Below are 13,372 nucleotides of genomic sequence, written 5' to 3' on the forward strand. Positions count from 1 at the left end.
TCAGTAGTGTCTTTTTATTGTTGTAGTATTCCAATGTGTGGATATAGCACATTTCACTTTCCACTCACCAGGTGAGAAACAATTGGGTTGTTTCCATTTGGGAGGTGTATTGTGAATAACGCTGCTATAAATAAGCATTCATGTACAAGGCTTTATGTGGGCGTATGTTTTCATTTCCTTTAGGTGATAACTAGAAGTGGAAGTGTTGATTCATATGTTAAGTTAAAGTTTGTTTACCTTATTTAGAAACTACCAGACTGTTTTCCAAAGTGATGACACCATCTTACGTCCTCATCAGCATTTTAGGAGAGTTCCAGTTTCTCTATATCTTGACCATTCAGTACTCTTGGCCTTGATTATAACCATTCTAGTATGTATGAAGCAGTATTGCCTTGCAGTTTAATTTACATTTCCCTAGTGACTAATGATGTGGAGCATCTTTTCATATGTTTAGTAGCCATTCATGTGTTTTCTTTGGTAAAATGGCTGTTCAAATCTTTTGCTCATTTTTTCATTGGGTTTTTGTCTTTGTATTATTTTTAAGTGTTCTTTATATACACTGGATACAAGTCCTTTATCAGATACGTGATTTGCAATTATTTTTTCCCAGTATGTGGCTTGCCTTTTCATTTTCTTACTAGTGTCTTTTGAAGCATAAAAGTTTTTAACTTGAATGAGGTCTAATTTTTAAATACATATCTAGATCATGCTTTTGATATTTGCAAGTTCTTTGCCTAGCCTGGGATGCCTGGGTGGCTCAGTCGGTTGAGCATCTGACTTCAGCTCAGGTCATGATCTCACAGTCCTGAGTTTGAGTCCTGGGTCAGGCTCTATGTTGACAGCTCAGAGTCTGGAGCCTGCTTCAGATTCTGTGTCTCCCTAACCTCTCTGTCCCTCCCCCACTCACGCTCTGTTTCCCTCTCTCTCTCTCTCTTCTCAAAAATATATAAACAAAATACATTTTTTGATTCTTTGCCTAGCGTAAGGCCACAACTATTTTCTTCTATGCTTTCTTCTAGAAGTCTTATAGTTTCAGCTCTATGATCATTTTGTATTAAGTTTTGTATATGGTAATTTTATTATTTTCAAAGATAGATTCATTTATAGCATCCTGCTAATTTTCACAAAGATACTTAAAGATACCTTTAGGAAGGTTCTGAAGGCAAGTAGAAGTGGATAATTTTTTTTGGTATATATGACCTAATTCCAAACTTATCTTTTGTTTAAAAGCCACCTGGGTGGCTCAATCAGTTAAGCATCTGACTTTGGCTCAGGTCCTGATCTCACGGTTTGTGGTTTCAAGCCCCACTTAGGGCTCTGCGCTGACAGCTCAGAGAGTGGAGCCTGCTTCAGATTCTGTGTCTGCCTCTCTCTGGCCTCCCCCCACTCCTGTTCACTCACTCGCACTCGCTCGCTCTCTTTCTCTCTCTCTCAAAAATAAACATTGAAATTTTTTTTAAATAAATAAATTTACTTTTGGAAAATAACCACCTATTAATAGCTCATATTTTTCTTTGAGAGGACATTAAATTCCAGAGAGTTCAAGAAGCCTCCTGAAGCTTGTGAATAATTTAAATATTGAGCAAGGTAGTCTTTGAGTCGCTGTCCCAACAGTGAATATCCAAGTAAATTTTCCCCAATAAACTGATGATCATCACATGGGAGTTTAACATCAGAGTTATCCCATCTGAAGCTGTGATCCTGCCTCCTTAATGTCCTCTTTTGTTGAAAAAGAATGTAATATTTAATCAGGAAAATTGAAAATAATAACACACTGATAGAAGTCAGAAAACCTTGATTAAAAAAATACTTGAAGAAGTTTAAATGTTTGTTGAGAATCATACATCAGTACCATGTGGCTCAACAAAATGTGTCCACTCCCAACAGATTATTTTTAGAAACGAGGTTTTACAGACAATCAAATACAACAACAAAAACGCCTGAAAGATAATACATGTCAGCATATCCATGTCAATGAAGTGAAAGCTTTTCTGAAAATGAAATGGCCTTCTTTTAGAACTCTGGAATCCTAAACTACCAGACATTTCAGGAACTATTTTGGCTGAAAATGATATGAGAGATTTTTCTTTTTCATAATTTTTATTACAGTGGAAATGGTTTTTGTATTTCTAACAGTTTGACAAGAGCTAATTACAATGCGCTCATCTGCTTGGCGGACTAATTTGAGCCATCGGGCATCAACACCATAGACATGCAGCAGCATTGCAAATGATACGCATGCTTCCCTTGCTCCAAGAATTTGTACTTGCTATAAAAGAAAACAGATTTGGACAGCCCTGAAAAAGTTGGGTTTGGTTTGAAGAAAACATTTCAGAATTACATTAGAGCTGGCCTACAAGTGAACTAAAAATACCTGCTCATCTCAGTGGTCTTGGCCCAGGGCCTTTCCTTTTACTGTAAAAGTCAGGCTGTTGGAACAGTTGGAGTTCAGCTTGCTTGCTGTCTAAACTAGTGTTCTCTGATAACTTCTGTTACCATTGAAACACAAGCCCTGTTGCATTTAAGAGAATGTTTGGAGGTGTGGAAAATAGCCAAGAGAAATGTCTACTTAGTGTTCAAACCTCTAGGCTTCCCGTGCAGTAACTACACCACTTAGATCTGTTAAGAAACGGGAGAAAGACATTCATCAGTAAACATTACACAGCAAGGCTAAAAGATGGAATGGAGTAAAGAAGGCTGTTAAAATCAGCCCAAGATGATTATTTGAATTGCAAAGAGAAATGTTCAGACATAGCTAGAGCTGCTAAACATAACTCTTGAAGTTTTTCCAGAACAGAGGGATTGGGGGGAATGAGACCAGTGAAGGAGAAAATTAGAAAATTATAAGACAGAATAGGAGATGAAGTTTCAGAAGCTGGCAAGATAGCTGAAATATATGATATTATTAGGTCTTAAATATATTTATAAAGGTGAAAATTTTAAAACACGCTTTCTGACTTTGGCTCTGCAATTTTAAGATTGAAATGAAGGTATTAAATCTAGACAAAGAATAACCAACAGTAACCACTATGTTGTATCATGAAGGATTAAAAGGATTAAAAAGAAAAATCAGAAATCAATAGCCTAGGCAAGATATTCATGGTAAGTTGAATAAGTCTGAGTGAGATAATTTGAGTGGAAATGAATCAGAATGGTACCCAACATCCCAAAATTTGGCAGGGTACAGCTCTCTGCATATCAGCTGCTGCATCAAAAAGCAGTCACCGTAATTGATCATCCACTTTTTTAAAGGCATTCCTATTCAGTGACATAGAATGGCGAGTATAAAGACTACAGTACTAATTTTTAAAGTAACTTGTATCACAGACTTTACTAACATGTGTTTGGCTGAGTATCCTATTTTCTGGCACAGTATATAGAACAGAGGGAGTTTCCCCCCATGAGCAACTGAAGTGCCAGCTGTTGCCCTAAATATTGTACCTGTTCATGATGGAGATAGCTTTAAAGCCAGATTTCAAGCTTAGGGAAAATTTTACATTCTGTACAACAGCAAACATTGGTATCAGATTTGTAAGTCTACTCACAGCATTTACACACACAAAGAAGGGAGTTGATCAAGAACTTACTTCAAAAATAGTAATGGTAACAGATTCATTTCTTTAAAAATGTAAAAGATGACTATCTTCAATAAGCCTTAACAAACCTTTACAGCACTTCTAAAGCCTAGAAAAATACATAGAAACAGCACGTGCATATGACAATACTCCCAGGTAATATTGTTCAGAAGATATATGGAAGTATATTTTAATAATGGCGTATTTTCATGACAATATCCCCAAATAATATTATTTAAACATTTAATCCAATAATTTTGTTAGTAATAGTTTAGGAATTAAAAGGAAGGGATATCAGAATGCTATACAATGACTTGAATATCACGAAAAAAATATGCTTTTTTCATTAGCCCTGGAGGCATAAATAAAAAACAAAAACAAATTGAGAATCAACATTAAAATACTTTCTTTTTTTAAATGAAAGTATGGAATATTCTTTACCTATACTAGTCAGATAGTCATGGGTCCTTCCAGAACCAGTTGAAGCCTTGAGAAAAGAGACACTAGAGAAAGACAAATTTCAATGAACTTAACAGCCTTAACACATTCTTACATGTTTCTTTATATAGTCTTTAGATATTTTTTAAAGCAGTTGTTCCTTGATATGTATTGATCTGTGTAATCTGCCAGAATGACTTTGCATGCAGCCTGATTTCGAATGAGCAGAACTTCTATGAATAATAAAGCTATTGAAATGAAAAACTTGGGGCGCCTGGGTGGCTCAGTCGGTTGAGCGTCCGACTTCGGCTCAGGTCATGATCTTGCAGTCTGTGAGTTCGAGCCCCGCGTCGGGCTCTGTGCTGACAGCTCGGAGCCTGGAGCCTGCTTCGGATTCTGTGTCTCCCTCTCTCTCTGCCCCTCCCCCACTCATGCTCTGTCTCTTTCTCTGTCAAAAATAAAAAGAAAACATTTAAAAAAATGAAAAACTTAACTGTATTTGGTACTGTAGTAGGCATTAAAAACTACTGGGTAATGTACTAATTTCTAATGAAAGGGACCTCAGAGAATCAACATTCTCCAGGCATCTATAAGCATTTGTCACTTTCGTTCTACATCCCAACTTTTACTAACATTAGACGCACAACATTGCAGGGATTTCTTATCAGTTATTCATGTGTGGTTGACGTGATGCTCAAGTTGGACATACTCTGGGCTTTACATTTTGGAGTTGTCAGTGTTCTCAAAGCAAAGCCAGAGCCTTTCATCTCTGACTTTGATAAAAATGACATGAAATATCAGTACAAGTTGTAAGCTGAAACAGAGAAAAAAAATCTAAATAAATAAATAACTTTCCAAGCCTCCTGGCTGCCAGGTTATATTGATATAATATCTCCATCAAGGAAAGTAGTGTGCATTATGCTATGATTAGTTGATAGCACCATCTTTGAGGTTGTTTTTGGTCCATTTTGTTGTGGAGATTCTTCTGTAGCTGTTTCCGTGAGTCGTACGTAAGACATCTTCAAATGAGTTCTATCTAGTTGTCACATGTGCTTCTTTACTAGATGGAGTCAAGCTATGCTTTTCAAAAAGGCTTGGGTGTACTAAGATTGTGGACTTTAAGTTTCAAGAAGCAACTTCAAAAACCCAGTGCACAGTTTCACGAAGTAAAGAATTAGAACTTACTGATCTGTATTTATAAGTTGCCTAAGTAAATCTGAATAAACAAAGACTTTTCAACCTATCAACAAATAATGACCTAAGTTATAGTATATAATATGCATTCAATTCAAAGCTTTACCAACACGTTAACCAGTTTCTCTCTCTTTTTTTCCTACCCCTAACCATATATTCCTCCTGTCACCCGAAAGGGGATAGATGGTTCTCTTGACATATTTTTCCAAGTCACTATAAGGGATCATTTAGTAGAGTGCTTGAGTTTTTGTTCTAAACCCACAAAATACACACACATGCTCACACACACACACACACACACACACATAGGCACAACAAAACACAACAAACCAACAGTCTTGGCAGTTTGGTATCTGGTTGAAACTACTCACAAAGAAAGCAGTAGAGGGAGCCATCTCAATTCTCATTTTAGCTGAGAGAAGGGATGAGAAATCATTGTATATGAGCATCTGTATGAGGCTCATTTGAACATGATAATGCTCCTTGTACCATTGTGGCATGACCCCAGGAAACAGCACAAGTTGGAGCAATCCATCGGGTCTAAGGTTGTCACCATTTCCCTGCTGTTTATTTTAGAAAACAGTCCAAACAAAACAAAACCTCTCTTCAAAAGAGCAGCATCTCATACTTTAAAATCACCTTGGAAAAGTATCACTATGCTGGGAATTAATCGAATTCATTTTGCCTATCTTCTCTCCTCTTTTCATTGGAGGTGGAACAAAAGGCTTTAGTGGAACCAACCAGAAATAAAGACCTTATAGCAGGTGGTGATGCCATCTGGCTATTTAAATCAAGGCAAAACCACCCCCTTCCCAGAAGATGAAGTTCTGAAGACTGATGATGTGCAGAGTCTGACTTAATCCAAGGGAGGGTAAATAGGCAGAATGGGTTAACCTCCAGTTCTTTAGCCATATTTTTCAGAAATGCTAAATGTTAATAGATGGCGAGAAATAAACTAGAGCAAACGCTAATGACTGAGTGCATGTTTTTCTATACTACTGCCTCACCCTAAGTCCTTCCGTCAGAATTCTTGCCATCATCTAGGAAACATATCTGCCCTTCTTCTGTATACATTTGTTTGTACGCCTACCATTTCTTCTTTGCTAAGTTGGGGATGGTCTGTTGTCTATGTGAAAGAACTGGCGATGTTTCTGAGAGGCGTGCCGGGAGCATTTGGGACAGGAAAATTTTTCACTGGGCAGGACTCTTCCACATAGTTCAGGGTGTTTCACGCCCCTAGCCTTACCCAGCAAATGCCAGTGTTTCCCTGCTCCCACCCCACGGTTGCGATGAAAAATATCCTCGCATATTTTCAAGTGCACCATGGGGGAGGGATGTGGCAGCACAGTACCCAAATTTTTGAAAGCTGATGCTTTCCCCTTCCTTCCTTCCTTTCTCTCCCTGAGCCTAAAAGGATTTAAAGAAGCATCTGATGAGACTAATTTGCCAAGAGTTCTTTCATTTGCTTCTTACTCTACTCTTGAATCATGTCTTTTTAATTCAAGAATTTTATAACCTTGTTGATGGCTTTTTCAAAAAGAAAAGCTGTTATTTTTAGGTGTCGCTCTACATTCCCTAGCTTTCTTCTTTAAGGCTAATCTTATTGGTAGAGGTAAAATCGTTTCTTTTTAAGGATTAATTACTGGAAGCAGTTTTTTATATAATGCTAAGCACCTTAGAGTTGTTTCTGTTGTTGTTTTCGTTTGTTTTAAAGCACTGCACTACCCACTTCCTCAACAGGCAAATGGTAGGTATTTATTACTTTTCTAATTTGAGGCCTCTCTCATATCAGAGATTATTACCATACCAGATGCTCTCTGTTAGGGTAAGCATATATGTACTTTTGATACATTTCCTCATCCTGTTTTTTTTTTCTAAAATAGTTATTATTGAAGGATAAAACAAACAGGAAAACATCAGAGAGGGAACGCTGGGTAAAAAATGGGTTAATACTGTGAGGGCCTGGGTGTAAATGTGTTAAGTTTAAGAAAAAAAATGAATTGAAATTAGGGAGGAAAAGGATTTTCTAAAAGGGCCATGAAATAATTAATTGTTTTGTAGGAGAGGGCCTTTCCATGTAGGCAGAGAATTTTTTCCTCACTTCTTTCTGAAGAGACAGTCAAATAGAGAATCTCATCTCTTAATTAGAAAGAAAAATACTCATCAAACACATCTCATCACTGGAGAGCTAATGATCCACAGCTGTTAGTCTGAAAGGGCAGGCTTTTTTCCTGAACAGTAGGAAGTGTTAATCATTTTGGATGAGATTTCTTTTTAAAATATACTGTAGTTTGCAAAAGAATAGGATATTCAATATTCCAACTTAAATGATTTTTTTGAAGTGTGCTCCCCCAGGGGAACTGTCATGTGTTGCGCTGAATGATCATTGAATGCAGGCATCTTCCAGTGCACTTCAATGAGAGCATCAATTGATAGGATGATGTGAATGGCCCTGTCCTGCCTGGGACTCTCAAGACCCTAGGCTCAAAGAAAGAAAAATCCTGCATGTCTTACATCTCCGAAGAAATGGTGTTGCTCTAAAATCTTAGTATTTTGAATCATTCCCTCTACTTTATATAATTTGCCTTGTTTAAATATGAGCAAAAAGCCTTAGCCCACCTTCACTTAGCTTCTTAGTAAAAAGGGTTTTTGTTTGTTTGTTTAATCTTCATGTGAAAAAGGAAGGCTTTTGTTAATCTGAAAAAATGTAATTGGCTCATTCATTTTTCTAATCTCTGGCTTTATGGCCACCTTGCTAACCTCTTCTAAACATTTTGGATAGAAGAAGACCCCATTTAATAAAAAGCTTGTGAATAGCCAACTCTTGATTATTCAGAACCATGCAAGATAGTGAGAAAGGGGAAGAATGAAATTGGCTCCCCAAACCTCATTTGACCGTTAGTTTTTGACCTCTCTGCTGTGTGAAACCTTTAACCAGAACACCTAAGAAGTGGTGTTCCATTTCTTTGCACTAATACAAAAGTAGGTATCCCAGAGTAAGAGTAAGGAAAGAAATAAACATACAGGAAGTCTACAAATTAAATGATCAGTCAATAAATAATTGATAACTGTGGCCCATCAATATTCAATAAAATTCTTTACCTTAGAGGCGATGGAGCATTGGTGGAAAAGCAGCACACTGGATTGAGAGTCAGAAGACCTGGCTCTGCCTCTCAGTAGCAGGTGTCCCTAGACAATTCTCAAATTTGAGCCTCAGTTTACCTATTTGCAAAATAACACAGTATCTTCTGCCTTCTCTGCCTACCTTTCAGGACTTTTTCCCTAAAGTTCTTTTTTGTAACGTGATACAAGACACGATTGATAATAAATTATATTATTTACCTTTCCATAAGTTATGGATTTTCAAAAAAAAAAAATTCTGAATATTTATGATTAAAATTTAGGTTACTTTTAAAGTCTGGCCCAAATTAAAAATAAACAAACAAAAAGAAAGCCTAGCCCAAATAGACACCAAGTAATTGCATTCTGTAATGTTGATGCTAATGTCATAGGCAAGACAACATTGATTTAGATGAAAGGTATATGGATTTAAAAGTGAAAAAAATTAGGGACAGGAATTAACATTCACAAAACTGCTAGTTGAGAACAAGATTCTTTTATATCAAGGGGCATGAGATTGTTAAAAATGGTTAACATTTAAAAGCCTGATTGTTTTGAGTTTAGATTTCACACAATCTGCAGTGTATGCTAGTGTCATTTACTAGAAATAATGAATTTATGTAAAGACTTGGATTTTTCTTGTTTTAACTATTAGCAAAAATTTTAACTGCAAGCCCTCTGTTTAACACTTAAGATTTCCTTCCAGCAAATGCCTTTCAAACACAAATCCCTCTGAGAAACACTCCCCATCTGCTATAACTTCTCAAAGAGGAATTATTATTTTGGCCATTCTTGGAGGATTAGTCTATAAAGTCTTTGAATTTTGCAGAAACAATTTAAATAGGAAAAGCATTGAGTTGATAACACTTGCACTTACTGAATACTTTGTGATGAAGTGTTTTCTTATACTTTACATGAGTTGTTCCCCACAGCCAACCTGTGAAATAGGCAGGTGTTACCATCTCCATTTTATAAATAATGGAATAAAATAGAAGAGAAAAACTGATTTGCTCAAGGTCCTGTGGTCAAATAGCAGAAATGGAACTAAAACCACTTCTTCAGTCTTCTAGTCCACACCATATTTATTATACACCATTGTCTCCTTGGAAAAAAGGATGTGTATCAGTTAGCTTTTGCTATATAACAAACCACTTCATAATTAGTAGCTTAAAACAACTACCATTTATTTAGTGATGATTTATGAGTGAGCAATTTGGACCAGGTTCAGTTTGGGTTTTGGAAGTATGGGTCAGGATAGATGCTAGGACTTTTATGGTTTGTATTTATGTTCTGTGAATGTGTCAGAGATTTTTTTTTTAATCATTCCTTGATTTCTTTTTCCATCCCATTTTGGCCTGTTATGATATCTGACTTTTTTCTCTCCAATTTAGGAATAAGTGGAGTCAGGACCAAGGATAGATCCTGTATGGTCTTGGCTTTCCTGAGGTTTCCCAGCCATTTTTCTTGTACTGCCCTAGTAGGACACTGAGGACCTGGTCTTGAGTGTTACCTTGGCTTTCTGTAGGAAAAGAGGAGAGGATCAATCTCGGTGCAGATAGGCCCCAGGGAGAGGAAGCTTGAGTATGGAAACAAGAAGCTAAAAGGCACTTTTCCTCCCTTGAGGCCTCTCTTAATTAGAGGATCCTCTCCAGCTAACAAGTATTATAATGATCACTAATATTATAGTGACTGGTTGTTTTTTTTTTCTTAGTGATTCCTAGCAATCTGAATCCAGAAACCATGTCGTATCCTAATTTTGAGCACTATTACATAGCACATAGGAAATATTCAATAAGTACCTTTTATTGTTAATCTGTATTTATGTTCTTTTTGTCTTTGACCTTTTGGAATCTCCAGTTAGATACTGAGAAAGAAAAAAAGAATGCTTTTGTATGTAGAGTTGATTCAGAGCTCCCTTGTTATTTTTTAACAAAAAGATACTGTCAGCAGCAGATGATTTACCTAATCATCCAACTATTAGATTCTTAAGGAACACAAAATAGAGAAGATTATTTTTCTACTGCCAAGATCCATAAAACTAGTGAAATTCTACTTTATTTTTTTTCTCTTCTATATCTTTCCCCATCCTATGTTCTGGTGCCCATGTTGGTAGGACATGTAAATACCATAGGTATTAATTAGGCATGTACAGTTCTGAGTACTGTATTTTTTTAAATGTTTATTTAATTTTGAGGGAGAGAGAGTACAAGCAGGGGAGGGAGGGACAGAGAGAGAGGGAGACAGAGGATCTGAAGCTGGCTCCATGCTGTCAGCAGAGAACCTGATGCGGGCCTTGAATTCACAAATTGTGAGATCATGACCTGGACCAAAGTCAGACATTTAACCCACTGAGCTACCCAGGCACCCCCTGAGTGCTGTATTTTAAGAAAGCTTTTGCTGTATGGATTTGGATGTGGTGAGAGGACTATGCCCACAATGGAGATGTGCCCAGTGAACCATACCTTGTGACTGGTGCTTTAAGTAACTAGTAATGTTGAATCTAGAGAAGAAAAAGGTATGATACGTGTCTTGATTACTTAGTTATCATCTAGAAAGCTTATTCTATGCAATACCTGTCCTCCAGCTAACACTGAGACATAGGCGTCCCAAGTAACATTATTCTGGGTGACCTATCAGAACTCTAACACCAGTGAGTGGACATTACAAGATGGAATATATGCGTTTAATAGATTTAAAATAATTAGAGTTGGTGCTGTTAACTGTGGAATCATCTGAGTCCCATCCCTGAGGCCAAAACACACCAAGTCAAGTTTATGACTGCATAGCCAGAATGGATAGAGAATCTTTGTGTGCCTCAGAGAGAAACTAGTTAGTGGCATCCCAGGTTATAATTCTTTTTTCTTTTAATTATTTGTAATGTTTATTTTTGAAAGAGACAGAGTACAAGTGGGGGGAGGGGCAGAGACAGAGAGGGAGACACAGAATCTGAAGCAGGCTCCAGGCTCTGAGCTGTCAGCACAGAGCCCCACATGGAGCTCAAACCCACCAACTGTGAGATCATATCCTGAGCCAAAGTCGGATGCTTAACGGACTGACCCACCCAGGCGCCCCCCAGGTTGTAATTCTGAATACATTTTCATGAAGTTACTTGATGCTATATAGTGGCTGTATACTACTTTTACTAAACAATAATTAAGTAGACTTCTGTTAAAAGACTTGGGAACCTAATGCCCATTTCTTCATATATTCAGCAAATATATATTTATTGAACACCTACTGTGCCCAAGCACTGTTCTATGCTCTGGGGATAGAACAGTGAATAAAAAGAAAAAGTCCTTATCCTTAAAGAGCATATTTTCTGGTAACAGCCTAAATTTTACTAATAAATGTGTAAATAATTAATATGGATCCCAGCCAAAAATTATTTTCCCTTTTACATGTGTTCATGTCTATCAAATTTGCCTTAATTCATTTCCTGAATAAAGAATTATCTTTTAAAAACATATTTTAATAGAATAATCAAAACCATCAATTATAATTTGTATCATCTTTACATATATTGCATAAGTTTCAAAACTTAAATAGAAATATTTGCTTTTTCTGGAGATCCTTCTACTTCTCTCATGAAAGAAAAGATAAGGCTTATGTCTCATGCATTGATATATTTGAGATTTTTCTTATTCACGAACTCGAATCTATAGTTACCATGTAATTCTGTCCAAAATTCATTTCTTGGGTTACTAAATCATTATTTATTGGTGTGGGTTATAAATATCCAATAATTTAGTAAAATATATAATTTTCAGGATTTAATGTCACATAAAAAATAGATGGCACAATGTCATGAAGTCATTTTAAATATTAGGAAAGGGATGTTAAAGGTTATAAGGTCTATAGTCCTGTGTTTAGAAATGAAAACACTTTGGGGCACCTGGGTGGCTCAGTCTATTAAGCATCCGACTCTTGATTTCTGCTCAGATCATGATCGCAAGGTTTGTGGGATTCAGCCCCATGAGTCTTTGCTGACAGTGCAGAGACTACTTGAGATTCTCTCTCCCTCTCTCTCTACCCCTTCCCCACTCGTTCTCTCTCTCTTTCTCAAAATAAATAAATAAACATTAAAAACAGGGTGTTCTCTACCACTCCACACAAGTTCATTTTCTCTGCCATCTTAATAAGCTGTATGCTTGGCTGAGGTTTATTGAGAAGGCTGCAAATGGTCCATGCTGCCATGCCTGGCAGGAATGTTCTTAGGGCATTGCTCCTAACCCGTCTGGCCTGTCGAATGCAAGATGTCTGTATTACCCCAACCAGCTGGCTCAAATCTCCACTTATATCATGGTTCCGCTAAACCTTAGCAGGAGGATGACTTTCCACTTCTCAGTAACAGAATAAGTACTACCTGAGGACTTTAGTCGACCATAGTTGACTTTCTGAGTTTCAGAAGGTATTGCTAAACATTTACACAATAATACAAATGGGTTTGAGAGCTTATTGGGTACCAAGCAGTGTGTTAACTTCTTACCACGTCTCAACTGTGTAATTGTCACAGCCTCTCGGGTGAATACTCTTATCACCTCCATTTTACAGGGGCAAACCCTGAAAGGAGGATGCATGTGGTGCCAAAAGTTATGGGACTAGTCAGCATTAGGAATAGAATCCAGGTCTTCACTCCCTTCACTAAATCATCTGACTTAATGTTGCCTTATTTGGTAGCCAGAGCCACAGACCCAGAGAATTCAGATGATCTCTTCAGGATTACGAGACTTGGGGGGTGGGGAGTGGTGGGATGGGTAGAGCGAGTCACACTTGGTACACAGTGCTGGTTATTTTACACTTCTTGGTAGCAGTGCTTTTATTCATAATGTGAGATCTTTGCTCTCAGGTGCGGACTTGGTATTTTCATCTGCCTATGAAGCGTGTTGCATTGTGAGACTTTTTTTTAAAAGTCCATGATATTAAATAGTGATTCATTATTTATCATCAAGGCAGATAGAGGCTGTATCTGACAATGTAGTGAAGCTCATTGGGCAGACTTTTTTTTTTCTAACTGTATTTTGTCCAACCTAACAATAATTTCACTA

General features: G+C 37.1%; 1 protein-coding gene across 26 annotated transcripts in view; it reads left to right on the forward strand.

The window, feature by feature from the left end:
• Nucleotides 1–13,372, forward strand: part of MCTP1 (multiple C2 and transmembrane domain containing 1) — a 534,016-nt gene that overhangs the window by 424,372 nt on the left and 96,272 nt on the right. The window lies entirely within an intron of this gene.

Source organism: Panthera onca, chromosome A1 (assembly GCF_046562875.1).
Source record: "Panthera onca isolate mPanOnc1 chromosome A1, mPanOnc1 haplotype 2, whole genome shotgun sequence".
NCBI lineage: Eukaryota > Metazoa > Chordata > Mammalia > Carnivora > Felidae > Panthera > Panthera onca.